At 50.5% G+C, this 25,232-nt stretch overlaps 1 pseudogene; it reads right to left on the reverse strand.

Annotated features, from left to right (window-relative positions):
- Window positions 1-398: 398 nt before the first annotated feature.
- Window positions 399-746, reverse strand: LOC101520652 (large ribosomal subunit protein eL20-like; annotated as a pseudogene).
- Between the last annotated feature and the right edge of the window lie 24,486 nt (window positions 747-25,232).

Genomic DNA, 25,232 nt, shown 5'->3' on the forward strand with positions numbered 1-25,232 from the left:
CTCCCTCACCCACAGAGGCAGGCCTCAAAGTCACCCTGCTGGCCTGCAGCTGCCTTCTCCATGAGCCCAGCCTCTGAATAGGAGCCTGTGAGCGGGCTTTGTGCCAGGCGTAGGAGAAAGAGGCTCTGTGTGGGAGGCCGCAAGCTGCTCCGGACCCTGCACACAGGCGGGCTCTGACAGCACAGCACAGAGAGAGGTTGGGGTGGGCAGGGCCCCCAGCAGCACAAATGGGCTAACCTGTTCTGACTGTAGCTCCTGTAGGATGGACCCCTCGATCCTCAGTCACCCTGCCCAGAAAAAGGCGGAGAAACAATCTAAGAGCTTGCCAAAGGCTTGAGTGTGGCAGATGGATTTTTTTTGGCGTTCCCAGCTTTATTGGGGTGCCAGCAGCAGGGACCCTAGAAGAAGGTGTTGCCCCTCTTGGTGGTGAAGCGGGGGCTTGTGTTGGTCCCGCAGCAGCCGGTGGGGCTGCTCTACAGCTGGCTGGTGGCACTTGCTGGCCGCCATCTCCTCCACCTTCATGATCTGGATCAGCGGGTGTGGGTGCGGTGCCAGGCACCCATGTCACGGTAGCACTGCTTGATGGCGCCCGCCATGGTCAGGACACCATACTCGCAGTATGTGTTATGCGTGTTGCTGCAGGAGTCATAGTGCAGCCAGATGCAGAAGTTCTTGACATGCAACGGGGACTTCTCAAACACCTGCTCGCAGTTTGCGATCTCCCCCGACGACTTCATCTTTTTGATCTAATACGTGAAGTCAGTTTCAAGGCCATTCTGGGAGCTAGCTGGGGGTACTCATGGGCCTCAAGTTGAGATGTTTCCAGCTCCAGAGGTCCCCAGCGGGTGGCACAGGGAAAGTGCCTGCAGCCAGGTGAGCCAACCACAAGTCTCTCAAAGGTTTTGCCTGGGCCCGGCGGCGTGGCCTAGCAGCTAAAGTCCTCGCCTTGAACGCCCCGGGATCCCATATGGGCGCCAGTTCTAATCCTGGCAGCTCCACTTCCCATCCAGCTCCCTGCTTGTGGCCTGGGAAAGCAGTCGAGGACGGCCCAAAGCTTTGGGACCCTGCACCCGTGTGGGAGACCTGGAAGAGGTTCCTGGTTCCCGGCATCGGATCGGCGCGCACCGGCCGTTGCGGCTCACTTGGGGAGTAAATCATCGGATGGAAGATCTTCCTCTCTGTCTCTCCTCCTCTTTGTATATCTGACTTTGTAATAAAATAAATAAATCTTAAAAAAAAAAAGAGGTTTTGCCTGGCCTGAGCCCCCTTTCTCAGGGTACCTATTAGGTCAACCCATCCCATTGCGTTTTCTGTAAGGCTGGGGACTCCCAGTAGGCAGGGACTGTGTTCCACCTCCTGCTGAAAGCCAGCGCCCAAAGCCTGACTCTTGGAAGGCCCCAACAAAGCTTCACTGGGCGCATGGGCAGATGGGTGTGGTTGGGTGCAGGTCGAATGCTTGGTGTGCAGAGAAGATGGCTGAAGCTTGGGAAGGTAGGAAGGTGCTTCAAGGAGAGAGGGAAAATACAAGGCAACTGCAAGCTTACGCTGATGCAAAACAACAGAAGGAAATCCAGGCAGCATTTTTTCTTCACAGGCACCTGACACTATGTCCCCATTAACAAGTCATCAGGAACAGAGGGAAAGGATGGTACTGATGGGCAAGCAGGACTGGCTTGGGTATCCCCAATTCCGGTGATGGTGGGGAAAGACTTAGGGATGGCCTGGCTTGCACCCCTGGGTCTGGTGGCTATTGGAAGCCAGAGGCTCACTCCAGCTGACTTCCTGTGAGTGCCCTGCAGGTGGGCTTCTCCAGCAAGCCTGGGGGTGGTTGTGAGGGCTTGGTGGAGACAGGTAACTTGAGCTGAGCTGTGTGTCACAGGGGCTGGGGCTGCACAAGGAGGCCTCAGCCAGGATAAACTCAATCTGCCCATCTCCCCCCACCTCACTCGCGCTCTCAGCTGACCTGCACAGGTTTGCAATTCATCCGGCGTCTTCGGATGCTGTTCCTGCTATCAGATGATGAAAACGGAGATCTGTCTTGAAGAAAGAAAGGAGGTGCTCCCTTCATCCACTCCTGCCCGAGTCTATCTGAGCCTCCTCCCTCCCCCCACCACCATGTGTTCCTGAAACCTGGGGCTGTTCCAAGTCCTAAATGTGCTGCAAAGTATATCCCTGAGCAGCTGTGAACCTGCTCAGGCTCCCACAGCCCGGGGTGAATCAGAAACCAGGAGATAGGCCGGCTAACAATGCAGGCTCTGTTCCTATGCTGAGAGAGAGAGAGAGAGAGAGAGAGAGAGAGAGAGAGAGAGGATAGATAGATCAGCATCAGCTCCAGGGCTCCTGGGAGTCAGGCTCAGGCAATGAGCTTGTGTGCAAGCGCGTGTACACACACACACACACACACACACACACATGCATTCACCATTTGTCCCCTGCCACCATCCACCCACCTTGCCCACCCAGAGCAAGCTGCAGGAGGGGTGAGCTAGCAGGCACTGGGCTATCAGAACCAGCCAGCTGAGCTAGCGTCTTTCCACCCTGCCTCCAGCCCAGCCTCTGGGGAGGGGGAGGGAGGCTGGGGCAGGAGGGGGAGCTACGGAGGAGAGTTTGCATGAAGCCAAATGGAGTGGGATTGTCTTGAGGTTTCCTGCTGAGTTGGAGACTGCAATGCCAAAGGGGCTTCTTGGAACCTGACAAGGTTTTGGGAAGCCTGTTTGCAGGAACCAGACACCCTGGAAAAAAAAAAATAATAACTCACAGGCAAGTTGCAAAGCAGGCCTGGTCACGGAGCTGGCAGCGGCTCAAGGCCAAGGTGGAGTCCCAGGCCCTTCCCATCAGGCCTGATTAGAACCACCACTCACGACCCTTGCCAACAGCAGGCCTCAAGTGCCAAGCAGCCATGGGGGTCCAAACCACCCACAGAAACAGCCCTATTCACAACACCACATCCTGGTAGGTGGCGGCAGAGGCAGGGTGGGGTGGGGTGTGTATCTCCTCCAATTGCAGATGGATAAACTGAGGCCCAGAGCCTCTTGAGAGCCAGGGGCTAGCAGTGACAAACCTCAAAGCTCTGTTCCCTACCAGTTCTCATTGCTGGGTGCCTCCCAGCCCAGAACAAGGCCCACTACTGCCCCTGCTTTGTCTTATCCTAAGGGTCAAGGGCAGGCAGGCAGGTCACACAAGGCCCTCTGTGAACTGGGGTCAGTTCCAGTCTCTCTTCCATCGCTCCTGCTCAGGCACCTGCTGTACTGGCCTTTGCAGCTGTATCCTGGGATAACTCTATGCTGTTTCCTCTGCTGGACTAGCCTCATGCTGACATTGCCTCTGCCTGGAAAGCTCTTACCCTTGCCTCAGAACACACTTGAGGTTCATGTCCACTGACTCCGGCCTGGCCCTGCCTGTGTGTCTGTCTTATAGGGCTTCTTTGAGCGTTGGTAGTGATGTCTGGTGCTGCATGTCTAGTTCAACCTGGTAGGATTTTGTTTTGTTTTGTTTTGCCTCCCCAAGACATGTGATGGTCTTTGGAGACATTTTTGGCAAACACAGTGTGGTGTGCGTGTTGGGGAGACGCTTGAGGCATCTCCTGGGGAGGGCCTGAGGAATCTGCTAAATATACTATAGGGTTCAGAATAATTACATGCAAATTATCTGCAATGATTATGTAGGTTCAAACGTTTATCATGCCAGGTTGAAAAGCTCTAAATTAGGCTGTGGGTCTCTTGAGGCAAATTCTAATTACTCAATTTTATTCAGGAGGGACAGAGAGGGGGTAGGGAAAGGGAAGAGATAGAGAGAGAAGAGAGAGAGCCACCCTCTTGCTGACTAACTCCCCAGATGCCTTGGAGCTAGGAGTTGTAACTCAATCCAGGTCTCCCACGTGGGTGTTAGAAACCCAATTACTTGAACTATCACTATTGCCTCCTAGGGTCTGTGCTGGCAGGAAAGTGGAGTTAGGAGCCAGCGCTGGGGTTAAACCCAGGCACTTTGACGCAGGCTGTAGGTGTCTTAACCACCAGGCCAAATACCTGATCCCCCAATTCTTATTTTTTTTTTAATCTTTTATAAAGATTTCTTTTTATTTGAAAGGCAGATTACAGAGAAGGAAGAGGCAAAGAGATTCTCCATCCTCTGGCTCACTCCCTAAGTGGCCAGAACCATGGGAGCTGTACCAGTTCAAAACCAGGAGCCAGAGCTTCTTCTGGGTCACCTTCTTCTGGAATGCATACACTGCTATCCCAGGCCAGTATCAGGGAGCTAGATTGGAAATGGAGCAACCTGGATTCAACCTGGCGCTCACACGGCATGCCAGTGCAGCAGGCAGACACTACCTACTGCTCCATGGCATCGGGCTCTCTTCCAGTTCTTACTTTTATCTTTGTATCTGCAATACTTGGCTTAAACAGGCACCCAATAACTGGTGTGGTTTAAAAAAAAGTAAGTGAATAGACTAGCTTAATAGTTAATATACTCTCAGCCTATAGGCCAGAGATCACTTAGCACTGAGTTAGAAATAAGAAAATTGACTGGTAGTCATCAAGCACATTTGAAAAGCAGGAAATCACATAGACATGAAGGGACTTCGGAAGCTTTGTAGGAAAACGGAACTAAAAGGATGAGTTTATGTTGGTACGAAAGAATTTTGAAATCCATGTCCAGGTTTTTCCTAACACCCATGTTCCCTGAGCCATATGTTTGCTTTCAACACAGAAAGGAACCAATCTATCACTTCAAATTTGGCATCAACAAACTTCGCACTGTAGCACTTCTTTTTAATTAAGGGACCTGTGGTTAGGAAGCACTGGGGCCGGGGCTAGCACTGTAGTGCAGTGGGTTAAGCTGCTGCCTGCAAAGCAGGGATCCCATATCAGCAGCATCTGAATCCCGGCAGCTCTGCTTCCAATCCACCTGGGAAAGCAGCAGAAGATAGTCCGAGTGTTTGAGCCGCTGTATCCATGTGGGAGACCCAAATGGAGTTCCTGGCTCCTGGCTTTTGTGCCCTCACCCAGCTCTGGCTGTTGCAGCCATCTGGGGAATGAACCAGTGGATGAAAGTTCTCCTCAACTTTACAAATAAATAAAATGTATCTTTAAAAAAGAAAAAGTACCTGGGGCCCTGGGTCTGGGGCAGGTCCTTGGTGCAGCAGCTCCATGTACTTGGGCCATCTGTGTTCCCATCCAGCTTCCTGCTGGTGGGCACTGTGTGGGGGGGCAGGGGGTGATAGGTCAAGTAGCTGGCTACAGGCTGCCCCCCTGGGAGACTCAATTCCCAGCTCCTGCCTTTGGCCTGGCCCAGTCCTAACTGTCTCAGGTATCGGGAGAGGGATTCAGCTGATGGGAGCTCTCTCTTCTGTCACTTCACCTTTCAGATAAAATGTAAACAAATGAACAACACTCAAAAAGACGATTATAAACTCAGACTGTAAGATGCAAACAAGAACTAGAATCTCCCTCATCAAAATAACAACAAAACAAAAACTCTGTCTCCCTCTCTTTCTCTTTGCCTTTCAAATAAATAAGTTTTGTTTGTTTTAAAGAAGCATTGGGTGAATTCCTTCAAAATGGAAATAAAACCTGTATGCACTGTGTACCCACCCGTGGCCTGGTTCCATGTCCTACTCAGGGGCTGGTCAAGAGAGTGAGGACCTAGGAGAAGGATTGCAGCTCCAGGTGCCCTGACCCTAAGGAGGAGAACCAGAGGACGCAGACGTGACTTAAACCAAAGCAAGTGAAGCTTGTCATGCCAGCTACTTTTAGGTCACACAGGAGGGTGTTCCACGAAGCGAGTGACCAGCCAATCTTTGGCATCCAGAGCCCCGGAGAGTGAGAAACAGATGAGGAAGTAGAGGTCTGGGCCAGGAGGGCTCGTTGCCTAGGGCCCAGGGAGGCCCAAGATCTGGTGAGGAAGACCCTGGGCTTTAGGCTTTGCTTCTGGAACTTTCCTTTGAACTTCAACTGCAGGAAAGACAAGAGGATCCTGGGAGGCGGAGGGCAGGAGTAGCAGAAAAGAGGAAAAAAAAAAAGGTGAGAAAGAGGTGGGGTGGTTAAGAAGGCAAGCCCAAAGAGAGAGCTGGAAAGACATCAGGAAAATGCCGAGGCTGGATGGCAGGGCCTCGGCATCTGGAAAACAGACCGGGACTATATTTAGACTGCCATGACTTGCAATAATTTGTGCAAGGGGGAGCAAAGGAAAATGTGAAGCTGGCCTCCTTGTGGGGAGGCAATGAGTTGTTAAGAAAGGAACGGCTCCTCGGGAGGGAGGGAGCAAGCTTGGAGGGCAGGGGGCTGCACCTGAGCCAGGACCCTGCAGAAACACCACCTCCCCCCACTCTGCCCGGCCCCCTGCCACGCCCTGACCTCATCGCACTGTGCCCTATGCCCTGCGTGCCCCACCGAGAATGAGGGGTACATTCCCGGGCACACTGGGCAGCCTAACCATCCCACCCCTCCCCCACCCAGCTGCTTCAGCAGGGATTCCGGGTGCTCCCTGGAGAAGCGAGGGTCAGGGCAGGGGCTCAGGGTTTACGTGAGCAACACTCCGTAAATTCTAGGAATTTGTATACAAGGCTGAGGGTTGAGGATTAGTTCAAAGGCAGACAGCGTTTTAAAGAGACAGGGCCGAGTTAAGGCCAGAGCTTTCCCAGCCCCTGCTGGGTGAATTCAAAGCAACAGCCCCGGATACCTAAAGGGTTCCATGCGAACCAGGCAAGTTCTTAGATTGGTGGAGCCTTGCAGGGAGCGTGAAGGCTGTCCTTTTAAACGCTACGCTGAAAACATTCAGTGATCTGGGATGGAAGCCTTTCTTTTGAATACTCCTTTAATTTATTTCAAAGGCAGAATTAGAGAGAGAGAGAAGGGGAGACAGAGAGAGCTGTCTTCCCTCTGCTGGTTCACTCCCCAAACACCCACAACAGCCGAAGAGCACTGGTCTGAAGCCAGGAGCTAGAGCTCCATTCAGGGCCCAAGTCCTGACGCCATCTCCTGCCGCTCTCCCAGGCACACGAGCAGGGAACTGGATGAGAAGTGTAGCAGCTGGGACTCAGAGCAGGGTCCATATGGGATGCTGATGCCTGCAGAAAGGAGTGGAGAGGGTGGTGGCTCTAACCTACTATGCCACAGCACCAGCCCTGAAGTGCTTCTTAAACAACAAAAACAAAACCATATATTCGGCAGGTTTTAAAATCTGGAATGCATGGCTCTGAATTCCACATTTTCCACTCAGGGGAGCACCATGCCTGTAGTCTTCTGTTGTTGTGTTTCATTTCGCTGGTGCCAAAACCTTTGAGATAACATGGATGCATCCAAAGTTCGTGGAAAATGGAATTCAAAATCAATCTATTTGGGAAAACAAATTTGGGATTCTATGCATGAGAGTCTTGAAAAACTTCACAAGAAATTTCTATTGTGAAAAAGCTGTGCAGGGATTTCAAAATATTTTTGGTACCAACATAAACTTGTCTTGGGACTAGTTTTGTGGTGTAGAGGGTTAGGCTCCTGTTTGTGGTACAGGCATCCCATACTGGAGCTCTGGTTCAAGTCCCAGCTGGTCCACCTCTGATCCAGCTCCCTGCATGATGTGTCTGGGAGAATCCTTGGACAGCTGTCATCCATGTGGGAGTTCTGAATGGAGTTCCTGACTCCTGGCTTCTGCCGGGCCCAGCCCTGGCTGCTGTGACCATTTGGGGAGTAGCCCAGTTGATGTAATCTCTCTCTCTCCTCTCTCTTTTTCCATTTTATTTATTTATTTTTATTGGAAAGGCAGATTTACAGAGAGAAGAAGAAACAGAGAAAAATGCTCTATCCACTGGTTCATGCCCCAAGTGACTGCAACGGCCAGAGCTGAGCTGATCTGAAGCCAGGAGCCAGGAGCTTCCTCCAGATCTCCCACGCAGGTGCAAGGTCCCAAGGCTTTCCCAGGCCAGTCAGGGAGCTGGATGGGAGCTGGAGCAGACAGGACATGAACTGGCCTCCTAAGGGATCCCAGCGCGTGCAAGGCGAGGACTTTAGCCACCAGGTTACCACTCACCGGACCCAGATGTTTTCTTTCTCCCAGTTACTCTTCCTCTCAAATACATAAATACATCTATTTTTGTTGTTGCTAAATCTTTTCTTTTAGTTCCGTTTTTCCATGAACTTCTTGAAGAATTCTGGTTTATGTAACCATTATAGCTATTCATATTGCTGTGTTTTAGGGATTCTTGGGCTACTTTTTTTTATCATGTCCTTACCTTGTCTTTTATGAGCAAAAGACAGCAGGGAGACTGCTATTTCACTTATCACAATCTTTTTTTTGTTGTTGTTGAAAACTTATATTTTTTCATTAGAAAGTCAGATATAGAAAGAGGAGATACAGAGAGGAAGATCTTCTGTCCACTCATTTATTCCCCAAGCAGCCACAACGGCCAGAGCTGCGCTGATCTGAAACCAGGAACCTCTTCCAGGTCTCCCATGCAGGTGCAGGGTTCTAAGGCCTTGGGGAGTCCTCTATTGCTTTCCCAGGCCACAAGTAGGGAGCTGGATGGGAAGCGAGGCTGCCAGGACACGAACCCGTGCCCCTATGGGATCCTGGCATGTGCAAGGTGAGGACTTAAGCCACCAGGCTACTGCAGTGGGCTCCACTTGTCACAATCATGATTCCTCTTTTCATTTTATTTTGTTTCTTCTGTTAGAGGTTGAGAAACTAGGTTTACCAATTTTTCAAAATTCGGTGTTAACCAAAGATCAGTAGATGATTAGCAACAAACCCTGCTTTCCCTCTTCCTGGAGTATTCACCCAGTGTTTCTCACAGGGTAACATAGGTTACCCAGCCTCTGGAAGGCAACATTGTTGCTTTGACTTTTATGCTGTTTGAAGTGTATCCGTATGGGCCAACCAGATCCTTCTGACTCCCTAGGCATCTCGCGCCTTACCCACCAGTTTGAGTCTGACTGTGAGTATTGAAAGCATCGGGATGGCTGTGTTTTGGGTAGATGAAACCCGGTTCTACTTGGAAGTCTGTGCTGTCTTCCAGCCCCGGCCAGGTATGGAGGTACTGGGCTTTTGCATGTGTGACTTTGAGACTGTGAGTAATTAAACCCAAGCTGGGGAAAGGGACTGTCAGCAACCACTCTGGCCACCTTTCCATTAATGTCTCATTTTCTATGCCCTCGAAGTGGATGGGTACTCAGGCTAGGACTCTCAGGGTGACATGTGACATCATAGGAGAGGAAGATGGTTTATCCTGTAGTACTAAGTGGTGAGCTGGTTGGTAGATGCAGGATATTGGATACTTAAAGTGCATGACCAGAGGCCAAGACAGCTGGGAGGGTCCAGGTCCTTGGGTTGTTGTTGGTATCTTCCAGTTAAACGGTGAATCTCTTGCTGTGGGAAATCAGTGTCACTGCTCCATGAAGAACGGCCTGGGACCAATGCAGAGGCTTGGTAGGTTAATCCTCCATCTGAAAAAAAAAAAAAAAAAAAAATCCTCCATCTGCTAGTGGTGACATCCTATATGGACATTGATTCTGGTCCGGGCTGCTCCACTTCCGACTCAGCTCCTTATTTATGGCCTGGGAAAGCAGTAGAGGATGGCTCAAGTCCTTGAGACCTGGCACCCGTGTGGGAGATCCAGAAGAAGCTCCTGGCTCCTGGCTTCTGATTAGTTCTGCTCTGGCTGTTGCGGCCATTTGGGGAGTGAGCCAGCTGATGGATGGAAGCTCTCTTTCCTTTTCTCTTTACAACTCCAACTTTGAAGTAAAAAAAAAAAAAAGCTTTTAAAAAATCATTGGAAAATTGACTTCTCTCCAGCAAAGGAGCAGGCATTTCTGATAGACATTAAGCTTGAAAGGGGGAATGATTATGTGAGAGTACGTCTAAAAGTTCAGGGAACAAAATTATCAAATTTATCTTGGTGTAATAATTTTTGGAAAGCCATCCATGGGTGTTTCAGCTTGCCTGGGCCACACAGAAGCCAGGAAGCAGGAACATTGTCCTGGTCTCCCACATAGGCGACAGGGATCCAAGCACTTGAGCCATCTCCTGCTGTCTTCCCTCGCACACTAACAAGGAGCTGCATTGGAAGGAGGGCAGCCAGCACTCAAACCAGAACTCCGGTATGGAATGCCAACTTCACAAACAGTGGCTTAATCTTCTGTCCCTCATGCCAGCTCCTGCACTTCTTTATTTAAATTTGTATTTGCTAATATATATATATTTGAAAGGCAAAGAGATGGAGGAAGAGACAGACAGGCAGAGAGATCTCCCGTCTGCTGACTCAGTCCCCAAATGCTGAGCCAGACTGAAGCCAGGAACCCAGAACTTCACAGGGGACGTGAACCCAACTATTTGAACCATCACCACTGCCTCACGGCATGTGCATTAACCAGGAACTGAATCAGAAGCCAGCTGGGACTTGAACCCAACCTCTCTGATATGGGAAATGGACAACCCTAGCAACATCTTAACTGTTACCCCAAACACCTGCCCCCTAAACTTATCTGTTCATTCCATTTTCTGCAAACATTTTGAAAAACACTTGGATTAGTCTAGATCAATAAACCACGGCAGTGTTCCAGAAGCCATGAAGATGGCAGAAGCAGAAACATCCTAACTCAGAAGTGCCCCAAGGCCCAAGGAGCTCCTCGTCATTTCAGAGGATGATCTAAGAGGCGCATTACAACTTGCTCCTGTACAACGGCTCAGGGTTGGACTTCTGTTCTCAAATCTGTCTGAGGTCCTAAGCTGGAGGAGCCCGTCATGGCCAGTCTGCCCAAGTCATGTTGGTGGCAGGACATCTTCCTGCACACAGCCACGCTCTGGGCATGCGCTACCTTTCCTCCTCATATGTGATTGGACCGGAGTGGACACCAGGCCTGAAGGTGACCCATGTATTGGCTAGTAGCTGGAAAAGATCAGTGATTGATATGGCTTGAACAAATAGGTAAGTTTGGACAAATATGAGGTACTTCAACAGGTTTGTGGTGAAAACAATTGTATGTCTGGTAGTTAAGATGCTCACATCCCACATCCCAGTGCCCGAGTTCAAGACCTGGCCTCTGACCCATGGCTTCCTATCAATGCAGCCATTAGGAAGGCAGTGGTGGCAGCTCAAAACAACAACAACAAAAAAATCAGTCTCCCATGTGGATGGCCCAAACACTTGAACCATTTTCTGCTACTTTCCCCAGGGACTGATTTGGAAGAGGAGCAGTGGGGACCTGAGCTGGTGACCATATGGGATCCTGTGTCGCAGCCAGCTTTATTGGCTATGCTATAATACCAGCACCCCTGTATGTTTATTTTCTAATTTTGAAAGCATGCTTAGGAGGGAGCTCTGAAAAGTTATGGAAAATGTGTTAATAGAAGTTATGTATGGGGCGTGGTACGGTGGTCTAGCGGCTAAAGTCCTCGCCTTAAATGCATTGGGATCCGATATGGGTGCCAGTTCTAATCCCAGCAGCTCCACTTCCCATCCAGCTCCCTGCTTGTGGCCTGGGAAAGCAGTCGAGCATGGCCCAAAGCCTTGGGACCCTGCACCCATGTAGGAGACCCAGAAAGAAGTTCCTGGCTCCTGGCTTTGGATTGGCTCAGCACCGGCCATTGCGGTCACTTGGGGAGTGAATCATCAGATGGAAGATATTCCTCTCTGTACATCTGCCTTTCCAATAAAAACAAATAAATCTTAACAAAAATTGTGTATGAATGTCAAACTTTTTAAAATCAACTAACCATTTTTTTAAATAAAGAATTTCTGTATTTATTTGAGAGGCAGAAAGACTAATAGAATGTTCCTATCTTTTGGTTCGCTCCCTAAACCTACAAAGGCTAGGGCTGGGCCAGGCTGGGATTGGCGCCAGGAGCTGGAAAGTTCATGCAGATTTTTTTCACGAGAGTATCAGAGACTCTGTCACTTGAACATCACTGCCGCCTTCTAGAGTTTGCATCAGCAGAAATATGGAATCGGGAACAGAGCTGGGACTTGAACTGAGGCACTCCAAGCTAACTTCCACTAAGCCAATGTCTGCCCCAACTCACCTTTTCATTCTGTTTTATTTTATTTTATTTTTTTCCTGAACAATTTTCGCAGTAACTCCATAAGTCCTTTCAGGAGACCCTATTATTGAAAGATGAAATGACTGCGTGGGTAAGATGCTGGTGGAAATCCCCGTGTTGCACTTCAGCACACCGACCTCTGTCTCCTAACTCCACCTTATTATGCATGCTGACCCTGGTGGTAGGGAGGCAGTAGTAGTGATTGTAACTCTTCCTGCCACCCACATGGGAGGTTTGTGTTGTGTTCCTGGCTTCCTGCCAGTGGGTGGGAGCTCTGTCTCTCAAATAAATAAACACTTACTTTCCAAAAAGAAAGGAGAAGGAAATGAAATGACCAGACCAGCTTGCAGTGGACACTGCCCCTGCCTGTGGAGCGGTGCTGGTGCTGCTGGTGCTGCTGGTGGTGCTGGTGGGGAGGGCATGCCCTGTCTACCAGGAAGCTGACCCTATGGGAAAGCAGGAACTGGGAGGCCGAAGTGGGGAGTGGAGAAAAGAACAGAAGGCTCAAGAGAGAAAGAGAGAGAAAAGGAAGGGGGAGGTGGGAAGAGGGGAAGGGAGAGAAAATGTGGAGAGAGAGAGAGAGTCAGTCTTGTGTACACTTGTGATGTTGGCTGTGAATTTCCCTGAGCTGGCTCTGTTCCTGGTGACAGTGCCCCCTGCGGCTGCCACACTGTCTAGGCAGCAGTTGCTGGGACACTGAGAGCCTGAAGCTCCAGGTATCCCTCCGGGGTCCCTTCTCTAGCCACAGGAATTCCCTCCCCTAAGCTTCCCGTGGAGAACCCACTTTCTGAGGCTTTATGCCTTAGGTTATCTTTCTTTGATTCCTGCTCAAGATCTCTAAATCCTCCGTGTTGCCTGGCAAGGACGGGCCACGGTTGCCCCTGGGAACAGCCAGGACCGATGTTAGCACATGCTGTGCTCTGGCCATCAGTCAGAGGACTGCAATTGCCCTTTCTTTTCTTTTTTTCAAGATTCATTATTATTATTTTTTATTGGAAGAGCAGACCTACAGAGAGAAGGAGAGACACACAAGAAAAGATCTTCCATCCTTTGATTCACTCCCCAAGTGGCTTCAATGGCCAGAGCTACGCCAATCCAAAGCCAGCAGCCAGGAGCTTCTTCTGGGTCTCCTACGTGGGTGCAGGGTCCCAAGGCTTTGGGCCGTCCTTGACTGCTTTCCCAGGCCACAGGCAGGGAGCTGGATGGGAAGTGGAGCTGCCGAGACACGAACCAGCACCCAATATGGGATTCCCAGCTGATGCAAGATGAGGATTTAACCACTAGGCTACTGCACCAGGCCTGGCCTAATTTTATAACACAGCATCCCTGATGACCAACATGGAAATCTGCTTCTTCCATAACCTGATATTCCCCACAGGGTCAACCCCAGCAGAAAAAAATGTGTGCAGGAAGAGGTGTGGTGAGCATTTAGCCCAGCCCTGTCGTTTTAGTACTGAACAAACTGGGCCCCAAAGAGACTGTACAACTTACTCCAAATCAGATGGAGCTGCAATACTTGCTTTGCCGTGTGTGTGTGTGTGTGTGTGTGTGTGTGTGTGTGTGAGCACATGTGCTTTTGTCATTACTGGAGCCTTATCCCACCAGCTTTAAAATTCTCCCTCAAGCTGCTCTTCGAGGCATATTTGGAATTATGTTTTCTAAAATTCAAGGGCATTACCTGTGACCCGTTGAATGTGCAGATGTTTAATAGCAGAGTCCTTCAAAAAGTTTGTAGGAAAATGTTAATAATTCCACTCCTGGGAATTGTATCCATGACAGTGCTGTTAGATTTAGCAAATGGAAAGATAAGAAATTTTGTTAAATTTGAATTCAGGCACATAATGAATGCTTTTTTTTTTTTTTTAAATAAGGTTATCCCGGGCAATTTGGGAGGCATCCTGACACACAAAAAATTACTCATTGGGAGTCTGAAATACACGTTTTTCTAGGAGCCTTGTCTTTTTCTCTGGCAATACTTGCCTATAAAGTGCAGTAATGCCTTGATGCACAAATCTTTGTTTATATTTATAAGAGTGGAAGCATTGAAAGAAGAAGGGTTAAGGTTTCCATGTAGAGGAAGAGGGGTGGGGTCCGATTCTGAAGGCGCCTTGGGTGAGAAGCCTTACAAAGCAACCTTAAGCAGCAGGAGCCTCACATGCATAAGATGGCTGCCACCAAAGTCCGAGCCTGTGAACTGCACATTCGGCCTCGTGGTCAGGCCAGCAGGTATGGGACGCCTTCACCCCAGACCCCAGTACCTGCCTTACATTCCAGCTCAGGCTCTGCTGAGTCTTGCTTCCTGCTCTTGTGCGGTTTAGCATGCAGCAGGAACGGCTGAGGAGTTGGGTTCCTACCCCCCACGTGGGAGACCTGGCTTAAGTTTCTCACTCCCAGCTTCAGTCTGGCTCAACTCCAAATTTGACAGGTCTTTGGGGAATGAACCAGCAGATAGGACCTTTGCCGTTCTCACTCTCTCTCTCTCTCTGCATGTGTGTGTCTCTCAAATGAGAGAGAGAGAGAAAGGGAGAGGTTCAGAGGGAGAGCGCTTCTACCCACTGGTACACCACCCAGATGCCTGCGGCAGCCACGGGTGTGGCAGGAGACGCTGGGCTGAGCAGCCATTTAGGCCCCACATGTGAGTGAGAACTCAGTACTTGAGCCATCAGTGGTTGCCTCGTGGATATATCAGCAGGAAGCAGAATCACAAGCAGAGGTGGAGCAGGACTGGGTTCTAGCACTGTGACAGTGAGTGGGGGTGTTCCAAGCAGTGGCTTCACCTGCTCTACTCACCCTGTTCTGACACATGCTATAAACAATGAGCTCAGGAAGTCCAAGGAAAAGGTGTATTACAAACAAATGCTTGGATTTCAATGTTTGAAAGCCCAAAGAAGCTTGTCTTTGAGTTCTACCTTTTCTTGAACTTTCTGAAGCATTCGCACATAATTCCAGTTGCAAAGATGCTAAGTGTCATCAAAGTTTAGTGTTTAAAGGGTCCAGAGTTTCAGCTGGGAAAGATGAAGAAGTTTTGAGAATGGATGGTAGTGTTGGTGGCAGAGCAATATTAAGGCACTTTATTTAACGATACACTTCAAATGGTTCGATAACAAATTTCATGTGTTGCGTATTTCACCAGAAGTTAAAAACCAAGACAAAAGAAACCAACCAACCACAACCAACCATACCAAGCCAAAACTATAATCCTAAGTACATTAAACAACATGTGCAGCAGATAACTCACAAAATGCCAGCCGCTGAATATTGCCATTGCAGTTTGCGTTTATTCTTTTCTCTATTTAATTTTGTGTGCTTAAAAAAAAAACCAAAAAAACAAAAAATAAAAAGCCCTGCCATCAGCATAAAAGAGCTGAGGCAGGGGTCGGGAGCAGGGTGGAGTTCATAAAAAAAAAAAAAAACCCGACAAACCAAGGCAGGGTCAAAGCTTGCCTTATCAGTGTTTGATGACATATTTAGGAGAGTCTCCATCAAGTACACTGTGAGCTGAGGTGGGAAAGGAAGCAGATGCCTGCTCTGCTCAGGAAGGAAGACAGCCTGCAGAAGGGTCTGGGGCTGTGGAAAGCAGCAGCAGGAACCTGGCCTCATGCTAGGTGGAGCCCCAGGAAGCCACTTTGGCCTTGAGAAGAGGCACTGCACACGCTCCTGAGATGGCCTCTTGGAGTCTCCTGTACCTTGGGATGCTGGGATGAAAGCCTCTGAAGGATATTGGGGTCCCAGGGTCCCGTGGCTGCATTGTCAACCCCAGAGCTGAAGGGCCAGGTTCCCGGTGCGAAGGTTCCCAGGAGGAGACATATACCATTCCTGGCCCTCCGAACCCTCTCTGAGCCCTGCAACCCGAGGGCCAACTTTGTGTCCAAGCACTCTGTGCGTGTTTGTTGCATGCATTCGATGAACAAGGTCAAGGCTGGTTGCATGCATGAAGATTCCAGCCACGCCCAGGACGTGCCTCCACGCAAAGTCCTTGGAAGTGAAGTGGAAGAGAAGGGATTACTAAGCAGGGGTGAGAAGGGGAGATGGAACAGCAAGGGGAGAGAATGGGTCTAGGTGGGTGACAGAGGCCCAGAGTAGAAGCCTAGAAGGTTCTGTCAGTGGGGAACTGGGCCCTCTTGCTGTGGCCTTTGAGTCTGGGTCTTTGAGGAGAATGGGTGGTCCTCTTAGACCCCTTAGAAAATCAGATGTGAAGAGGTGCTCTACTTTGTTGGCGCACCCTCTAGGGTTAATATTACTTTAAGTGAGCTATATGCTCCAACCACATCTACCCATTCCTCAATGGGGTAGGATAAAGTAACAAAGGGCAGGGAAGGAAAGCAATTTTATCTCCCATCTGTGACTGGCTTGCTTCTTCTCCCTTTGAAATGAGGAAATAGAATGGTTTGGCTGAAGCTGTTGTTTATTTGAAAGGGATCTGGTTTCATCACTATTTCCTTGCTCTTCCCATCCTCCCCTGGGCACCCCTTCGGAGCTTGCCTGGGCGGATCAAGATACAAGACCCAGTATCTGTTGTTTACAAGAAACCCACTTTAAAAATAAAGGCATATACAGACGAACAATAAATGGACGGGGAAAGACACACCATGGAGCACAAATGAAAAGAAAGTGGGAGTGGCTGTATTCATTACAGAGCAGGTTCAGACCCAGAAACGGCATCTCGGATGAAGATGGACATTCAACGGAGCCGGCACCATGGTGGAACAGGTTAAACTTCCACCCGAGGAGGTATCAGTTCGAGTCTCGGCTGCTTTGCTTCTGCTCCAGTGCCCTGCTACTGTGCTTGGGAAAGCAGTGATAGATGGCCCCGTGCACATGGGCCTCTGTACCAATGAGGGAGACTTAGAGGAAGCTCTTGGCTCATTGTGGCTGTTGTGGGAGTGAAATGATGGATGAAGATCTCTTTCTCCCTCTTTCCCTCTATAACTCTGCCTTTCAAATACAAGCAAAATCAACCTTAAAAATGTGCTAGAGTGGCCCTGTGACTGTGCCCTGGTCACCAGGGCGCTTGGCTCCCACAAACCCACCTTCTCCCATGCCAGGCAGATGCCAAGCCCAGAGTGGCACCTGGAGGTCCTGATGAAGATGGAAGAGGCACCCCCAACTCTCCGCTCGGGATTCTTAAGCCACTCAGCCCTATGCCTGAGAGCATTAAGTGAGCACTACACTGCTAGGCCCTGGACAAGACTCCACCACAGGCATCACCCTCCCCGACTCAGATCCCTCATGGTCTTTCATGTCCCTGGGCTCTCTGTGGTGGAAGGGAGACATCTCCCCCTACAGCTCATGGTCAAGCGTGCCTCCATTTAGTCTGGTGAAATCCTATCACCGCCTCTCCCCCCACCTGTTCCGTGCTCCCCTATAGATACAAACTCAATGCTAGGCTCCCAGGAGATGTGTGGAGACTTGAGAATGCAAGCCTCTTCCTGCCACCCACTCCTGCTCACAGTCGCATATTTGTCCAGTCTGACTAGTTGGAATCACCCAAATGCACCTGAACCTCCAGTCGGCTTCCTGTCTTTCCTCCCTTGCTATCCAAGGGCCACCCCCACCACATTCTTCCACCTTAAGAGAGCCTCCTCAGGGCCCGGCGGCGTGGCCTAGTGGCCAAAGTCCTCGCCTTGAAAGCCCCAGAATCCCATATGGGCGCCGGTTCTAATCCCGGCAGCTCCACTTCCCATCCAGCTCCCTGCTTGTGGCCTGGGAAAGCAGTTGAGGACGGCCCAAGGCTTTGGGACACCGCACCCGCCTGGGAGACCCGGAGGAGGTTCCTGGTTCCCGGCTTCGGATCGGCGCGCACCGGCCCGTTGCGGCTCACTTGGGGAGTGAATCATCGGATGGAAGATCTTCCTCTCTGTCTCTCCTCCTCCTCTCTGTATATCCGGCTTCCCAATAACAATAAAATCTTTAAAAAAAAAAAAAAAAAGAAAAAGAAAAAGAGAGAGCCTCCTCAGACCCTTCCTTCTCTGAGCGGGACTGGAGTTCTGAGGCTTGACTGTTCCCCCCTGTCCCGGGCCCTCTAGTCCGCCTGCTGTGGCATGATACCACCACGAGGGGATGGCACACTGATCCAACACCTCTCCTGACCCACCGAGCTGCCAGCTCTCTGAGCACAAACGGAATCAGCTTGTCCTCCTCAGGCCAGCTGGTTTCAGGTACATAGTGGGGGGCTACTTCACCTTCCCCATTACCCAACAGCCCTTGAGGGTGAGGTCAGGGGACCGCAGAGTGCATGTGACCAGTCCCAGTGCTGACAGCCAGCCTCTCAGCACTCCCAAGGGGCCTAACTGTGACCTCAGGACCTCTCTCTTTAAACATAGGGTCTTAAAGCTCACTCAGGAGTGATAAAAAGACGAGCAGAGACATCAATCTGAGGTTCTTTAAAAACATAGTCCCAATCCAGCTGGACCCCAGCGTGCCTCACACACCCCAGACAAGAGGTTCACACGCCTCTTTTGGCCCGTCTCGATGACCAGCCCATCATGTGGCATACACAGGCATGAACGTGTGAGTCAGGATTCCAGCTAACACCAGTGTTCTGCCCCTCTTCCAAGAGGGATTGCTTCTTCCCGGCCTTCCTTAGCTGGGCTTCTCTCTGCTTCCTGTCTATCTGAGAGCCTGGTCACCTACTTGGAGGTGTCTTTCCTTGTTAAGCCACCCAGAGGCAGATCTGTCACTGCCTGCTCCAAAGTCTCTGGGCCCTGCAGTTCTCATTCCCCACAAAGCCACATCCACAGTAACAAGCAAATAGCAGACTAAGGCAATGCTTGTGTAGAAAGTGGCGGTCACGGTTGTTCTGGAAGGGGTGTAGGCGGCCTTCGAATGAATGTTCAGAGCAGGCAGTCTGTGAGGGCAAGCACACGCGTGTGCATGCATGTGTATATGTACATATGTGTAAACGTGTGTGCACATGGAACGCACAGATGTTGTATGAAAAGAGGCTCACCCTTCTTGTTCCTGAACTTGACTACCACAGCCCTGGCTCTTGGCCATCTTCACCAGTGAGCCACTTCTTTAGGCCTTATTCACATCCTGCCTTGGCTGCCACAATTGTCCCTCCTTGGTAGCGGGGAATAAACCCTTGTAACACAACAGCCTCATCGCCTTTGGGCTGCAGTCACACGCCTCCGCTTTGCAGATTCCTCTGTCTCCCCATTACCAAGGAATGACACACAGAAACCAGGACCCCTCTGCCCACCCCCACCGCCTGCCTAGCTGCTCAGCTGGTGCACTTCTGCAGACCACGGCTCCCCCAGGCCTGCCCGCTAGACCGGCCTCGCCTGCCAGAGCTATTTCTGTGGTCAGCAGATGCTTAGTAGGAGTAGCAGGTACCATTCTAGGCACTGGGGAGATAGCAAGAGATCAAACCAGCAACAGTCAGCCCAGAAAAATGTAAGAGAAGGTCAGGAATGCTGAGTGTTCTAAAGGACAGCAAAGCAGAGAGAGAAAGCAAGAGAGAGAGAGAGCGAGCGAGCGAGAACGCAAGTCCTACATGGAGTGGCCTGAGAAAGCCTGGGACCCGCTCTCTGCCATTTTCCCTACAATATTCTCCTGTTCCTTCCACCCTTCTCTTTGGGCTGTGCCTATCTGAATCTCAAGATCAGGCAAGCGCTGGGCATAATTTTGCTTTATAGGAGGCCTATTACATTATCTCCTTATTAAAAACTCCCCAGGGGGCTCAGGTGCCTGCAGGGGGTGGAGGGGGAGCCTGTCTGAGGCCAGCCTCAGCATTCCACAACCTCCTGTGGGAGACGCAGAGGGAGATCTGAGCTCCAGGCTTTGTGTTAGCTCAGCCCTGACTGTTGCAGGAATCTAGTGGAGTGAACCAGTGGATGAAAGAGCTCTGTCTGTCTCTCCCTCTCTCTTTCTGGCACACTGCCTTTCAAATAATACATCTTTTCATTTGTCTGAAATGTACAGTGACAGAGAGAGAGAGAGAGAGAGAGAGAGAATCCCTCCAGGGATCCACTCCCCAATAAGCCACAATGGCAACGGATAGATGAGACTGAAGCCAGAAGCTAAGAGTTCCATGCTGGTCACCCACCTGGGGAACAGGGACCCAAGCATTTGGGCCATCCCCTGCTGCTTTCCCGGGCACATTTGCAGGGCACTGGATCAAAAAAGAACAGCCAAGATTGTAATGTGCACTCCTACAGGAAGCCAGCATCCCAGGGAGGGGCTTATCCCATTGTGGCACAACCCCTCTAATAAATAAACATTAGAAAAGAGGCAAAAATTCACCAGCTGCAGAAGAAATCAAGCTCACAGGCAATCCCCACAGCCAGACTTGGTTCTCCGCTATTGTCTCATCCAGATCATAAATGCTATTTAAACATGGTGTGTGACTGACCCACGACATCCCGAGTGCCTATCTCCTCTTCCCTGGGGTTGGGACGTGTCCATGGCAGTGCTGTCCCAAAGCTGACTCCCTCTGGTCTTCTGAGGTTCCCCGCTCCTGAGAAGGCACAGCCGAGCTGCTGGCACCATGTCTGTCAACCAGTAGCACGACCTTTGCTCTCCACAGTGGCCAGAAAGAGCACTCGGTGGCCAGCGACAGAGGCCGTGCGGGACAACGTTACAAGCAGATGAAATGTGAATGTCACAGGACTTCAGAAGGTTCATGGAAAAATGGAATTGAAAGATAAGTTCAGTTTGGAGGCAAAAAAAAAAAAAGGAAAAAAAAATCCATACTGTGTTTTTTAATAACATATATTTCTCATGAACTTAAGGCTTTTTTTTTTAAGATTTATTTATTTCTATTGGAAAGCCAGATTTACAGAGAAAGAAGGAGAGACAGAGAGAAAGATCCTCCATCTGCTGTGTCACTCCCCAAATGGCTGCAATGGCCAGAGCTGAGCTGATCTGAGGCCAGGAGCCTCTTCTGGGTCTCACACGCAGGTGCAGCGTCCCCAGGCTTTGGTCAATCCTCCATTGCTTTCCCAGGCCACAGCAGGGAGCTGGAAGGGAAGTGGAATAGCCAGGACATAAACTGCCACTTCTATGGCATCTGACGTGTAGAGGTGGAGGATTAGCCAGTTGAGCTTTTACACTGGGTCCTCAAAGTTCTTTTGAACCCAAATAAAATTACTTTTTATTTATTTATTTAATTTTTTATTATTGGAAAGCCGGATATACAGAGAGGAGGAGAGACAGGAAGATCTTCCATCCGATGACTCACTCCCCAAGTGAGCCGCAACGGGCCGGTGCTGCGCCGATCTGAAGCCGGGAGCCAGGAACCTCTTCCGGGTCTCCCACGTGGGTGCAGGGTCCCAAAGCTTTGGGTCGTCCTCAACTGCTTTCCCAGGCCACAAGCAGGGAGCTGGATGGGAAGTGGAGCTGCCGGGATTAGAACCGGCGCCCATATGGGATTCTGGGGCTTTCAAGGTGAGGACTCTAGCGCTAGACCACGCCGCTGGGCCCAATAAAATTACTTTTAAAAATACTTTATTTTATACTATATCATTGTAGTTAGTTGAGAAGCAGAAAGAGATAGTGAGAGAGATAGAACTCCATCTGCTCTTTTATTCCCCAAATAGGCAGGGTTGGGCCATACTTAATCAGGGGTTGAGGAACGCCATCAGGGTCTCCCACTTGGGTGGCAGGGCCCCAATCACTTAAGCCATCACTTGTTGCCTCTTGCACCTTAGCAGGAAGCGGCACTACAAGCAGAGCTGACAATCAAACCCAGGCATGCTATACAGGATGCAGGAGTCTTAACTGCCAGGCCAGGCCTCTAAATCAACCTGTTGATTCCATTTTGCATGAAATTTTCAGAGCACCTTACTGTATTACACTCTAGCCAGTGAAGATTAAGTACACAGTGGGAAATAGCTCACCTGTAATTTTTTTTTTTAAAGATTTATTTTTATTTTTATTACAAAGTCAGATATACTGAGAGGAGGAGAGATAGAGAGGAAGTGGAGCTGCCGGGATTAGAACCAGCGGCCATATGGGATCAAGGCAAGGACCTTAGCCACTAGGCCACGCTGCCGAGCCCCCACCTGTAATTTTTATACTGGTTATATATAGAAATGATCTGGTGGGGGTTAAACAAAATGCATTATTAGTTGGGTTATAGTAACAATGACATAAAAATTACAAATGGAATAGATTCCTGCAGTTCATTTCAGCTTCTTATCTTTTTAGTGGGGCTATTTGGAAATGTACAATGACATGTACAGTTTTGCTTTCGGTTGGATTGCATTCCTCTAGAAAATTCTTGGGTTGGCGACAGATCTCTGGTTCTGAAAACTGGGCTTGAGGCAGCGCCAGTTTGCTCGAGGGGAAGGCATCCTGCAGGACACTGCCTGGGCTGCAGAAGGCAGGTATAAGTGAGGAGGCATCCTGTGGAGGAAGCAGGTTGGGGTAGGCCCTGGAGGGGCGGGAGTGTCCATTAGCCCAGCCTTGCCTGACTCATCTGTTATTGGATCATTCCAAATTGTGGGGAGCCATCCCCCGCCCCCGTTCAATCACCCTAAGTGAAATTTGATCATTATCTTGGGATAAACATTCCAAATGGAAGGTGAGTGCCTGGAGAGACCGGAGAGAAGCAAACCATATGGCCCTGCCTCGACAGGCTCCCAGGGCTAATCCATGACCGGGAATGGAGGCAGAAGCCCCAGGCCTCCAGCAGGGGTGTGAGCTGTCCCCATATTTTGGTACATGTTACTCCACTCTCACTTTTCCTGGGTTCTCTCCTCCCCTGCTGCGCGTGTCACTTCACTCCAAAGCCCCTGAACCCCAACCTCTAAATGAACCCCTGATCTCTGAACTGCACCTGAAGATTTCCCGGCCTGGATTTTCTGCTCTCTTCTGGATCTGGCAATTTCTTGAGACTCCAACCACTTCTGTCCTATCTCCAGCTCGTGTCAGGGTTGACCTGCGGCTGCCTCCTAGGTGGCTAAAAGGAGGACAGCCATTTAGGGGACAGGTGGGGGAAGTTGGGGCCATGCAGCTGTGTGGTAGGGTAAGAGCCCCAGGTATGGGAATGCGGGACAGGTAACAGGAGTCCTGGATAAAGAGACGGGGCTGAGGAGGAAGAGGGAGAGGGATCCCTGCTCCACTAAATCAAAGTCGTTTTTCCCTTCACTCTCCTGGCTTCCTCACGCTGTTCTTGTCTGACCTCTTAAATGGAGACTGTTGCAAGTACTTGATTTGGGTGCAAAAGCAGATGCTCTAAGCGGAAGTGGGTGGCTTCAGGGTGGGGCTCCCCTTTGCCTCGCTTACCTCGCGGAGTTCGCCATAGCTTTAGGAATAGGATCTGCCTTAACGAGGATGAAGCTTAGGCTCACAGAAGCTAATTAAGCTGTCCACATTTGCACAGTCCGTAAGCGCTAGAGCCAGGACTCAAAGCTCAAAAGGTTGACCACTGGAGCCCAAGGTCTGGATGCACACTGGGGCCTAACCCTCAAGTGTTCCCAGTGAACTCCAGCAGCCTCAGCCAGCAGTGCATCAGCAGACCTCCCTGGGCCATGGCGTGGGCCACACCAAGTTATGCTGCACAGCTAGACCCAGCTCCCAAACAAACCAGCCTGAGCTATGATTTCACACCCCACTTGTTGGAACAACCCAAGCCCACTGCTGTCCGAAACAGCCCTGGTCAAGAGGAGACACATCCCCCGGCCCCCACCTTCGCCCTAGCATATTTTAGGGAAAGAGGAAAGCCCCACAGGTCTCCCTGCTTCAGGCTGGCCCTGGCTACAGCCCTGGGTCTCCGGCTTTTCTGTGTTCTGAGCACATCTAAACATAGGGAGAAAAACAAGAAAAAGTGAACAATAGACGCTTGTCGACGCGAGATCAGGGTTGATCTCCCCCTGGGACTCGCACACTGTTTATAAACTGCCCCAGCTGCACTCTCACGGTCGGGATGTCACTGGAGCCTGGCTGAATCATGGCCTTGTCCTCGCTGGGCCCAGCTCCTGGCTCCTTTTATATAGGGCCAGGAGAATGCAAACGCTGGGGCGGCTCAGGAGGAAGGCAAGTTCAGAAAAAAAAAAAAAAAAAAAAAAGCCTGTAGCTGTGCCAAGCCGCCCCCAGACATGACATGTCCTGATCAGAGCTGTTGCCCCACAGGAAAAGAATCAGCTTTCGATCACGTGGACTGAGCTCAGTCCCAGAGATCGCGCAGGAGCTGCAGGGCCTGGAGGGAGAATGGAGCTCAGCTGTGTTGGTTGAGAGCCGTTCAGCCAGAAGGCAATGGCTAAGGTGGGTGCTGGGCCAAGGGTGGGCTTCTCTGAGCCAATTCCCGATAGCCTTTTCTCGATGTTTCTCCCAGAAGCTAGCACTCAGTGTAGTAGAGGCAGGGTGTGCAGTGCCAAAAAAAAAAAAAAAAAAAAAATGCTGGAGAGGAGAGGAGTATGATACTTCCTCTCTTGCCTGGCCCTTCCCCCACCCCCCAATCAATACTGACCCAGCAACACCCCTCCAGGCCCAGCGGGGCTAGGTTCCCTGACCAGGTGGTCCTGTCTCTAGGCCCCGGGCCCCCAGACCACTGGAAAAGGCCCAGTGTTTCAGAGAGGCCGTTCAGACATCACATCACAGCCCCAAATGCCGCACGCAGTTCTAGCCTTCACTTGGCTGCCTCTCCTAAGGAACGCTTTGGATCAGAGAGCACTTCTGGGTTGTTTTTCTGCCTGCAGAGAAAGGGAGAATGAATTCAGTGAGAAGCCCATGGCTGAAGGAAAATCCAGAAGCTTTAATTTGGTGAAAGGCCTGTCAAAGAGGCATCTAGGGGCTGGAAAGGGCGGGATGTGACCCCTGGGAGTAGAGGCCAGAGTGGCCCCAGATGAGGGGGACCTTGGGGACAAAGAAAGAAGAACTTAGAAACACACGGTTAGGCTTCTAGAGAATAAAGTCAGGAAGAGTTTGATGTCTGACAAGTTCCAAACAACTGTTCCAGCTCACACCGGCAACACCAGTCCCACAGCAGAGCCCAGTGGGGTGCTGAGATGACTCTGGCATTGCTGGCTGCCCTCGTCCACTTGGTGAACTTGTACTTGGTGAACTTGCAGAAGACATGGCCCGGCCTTCAGAGCTCTCCCGGGTCAGTCAGAGACAGTAACAGGCTGTGCAACAGGCAAGTATGAGAGCAGGCCGTGTGCACACCCAGGATCCCGAGCCTGGGGAGGCATGGGTGGAGGCTTCCAGGCTGAGCCAGGGCTGGGGAGGCAGCCAAGGAGGCAGGATAGGTAAGCCTGGCATAG

The sequence above is a fragment of the Ochotona princeps genome, chromosome 26 (genome assembly GCF_030435755.1).
Source record: "Ochotona princeps isolate mOchPri1 chromosome 26, mOchPri1.hap1, whole genome shotgun sequence".
Taxonomy (NCBI): Eukaryota; Metazoa; Chordata; class Mammalia; order Lagomorpha; family Ochotonidae; genus Ochotona; species Ochotona princeps.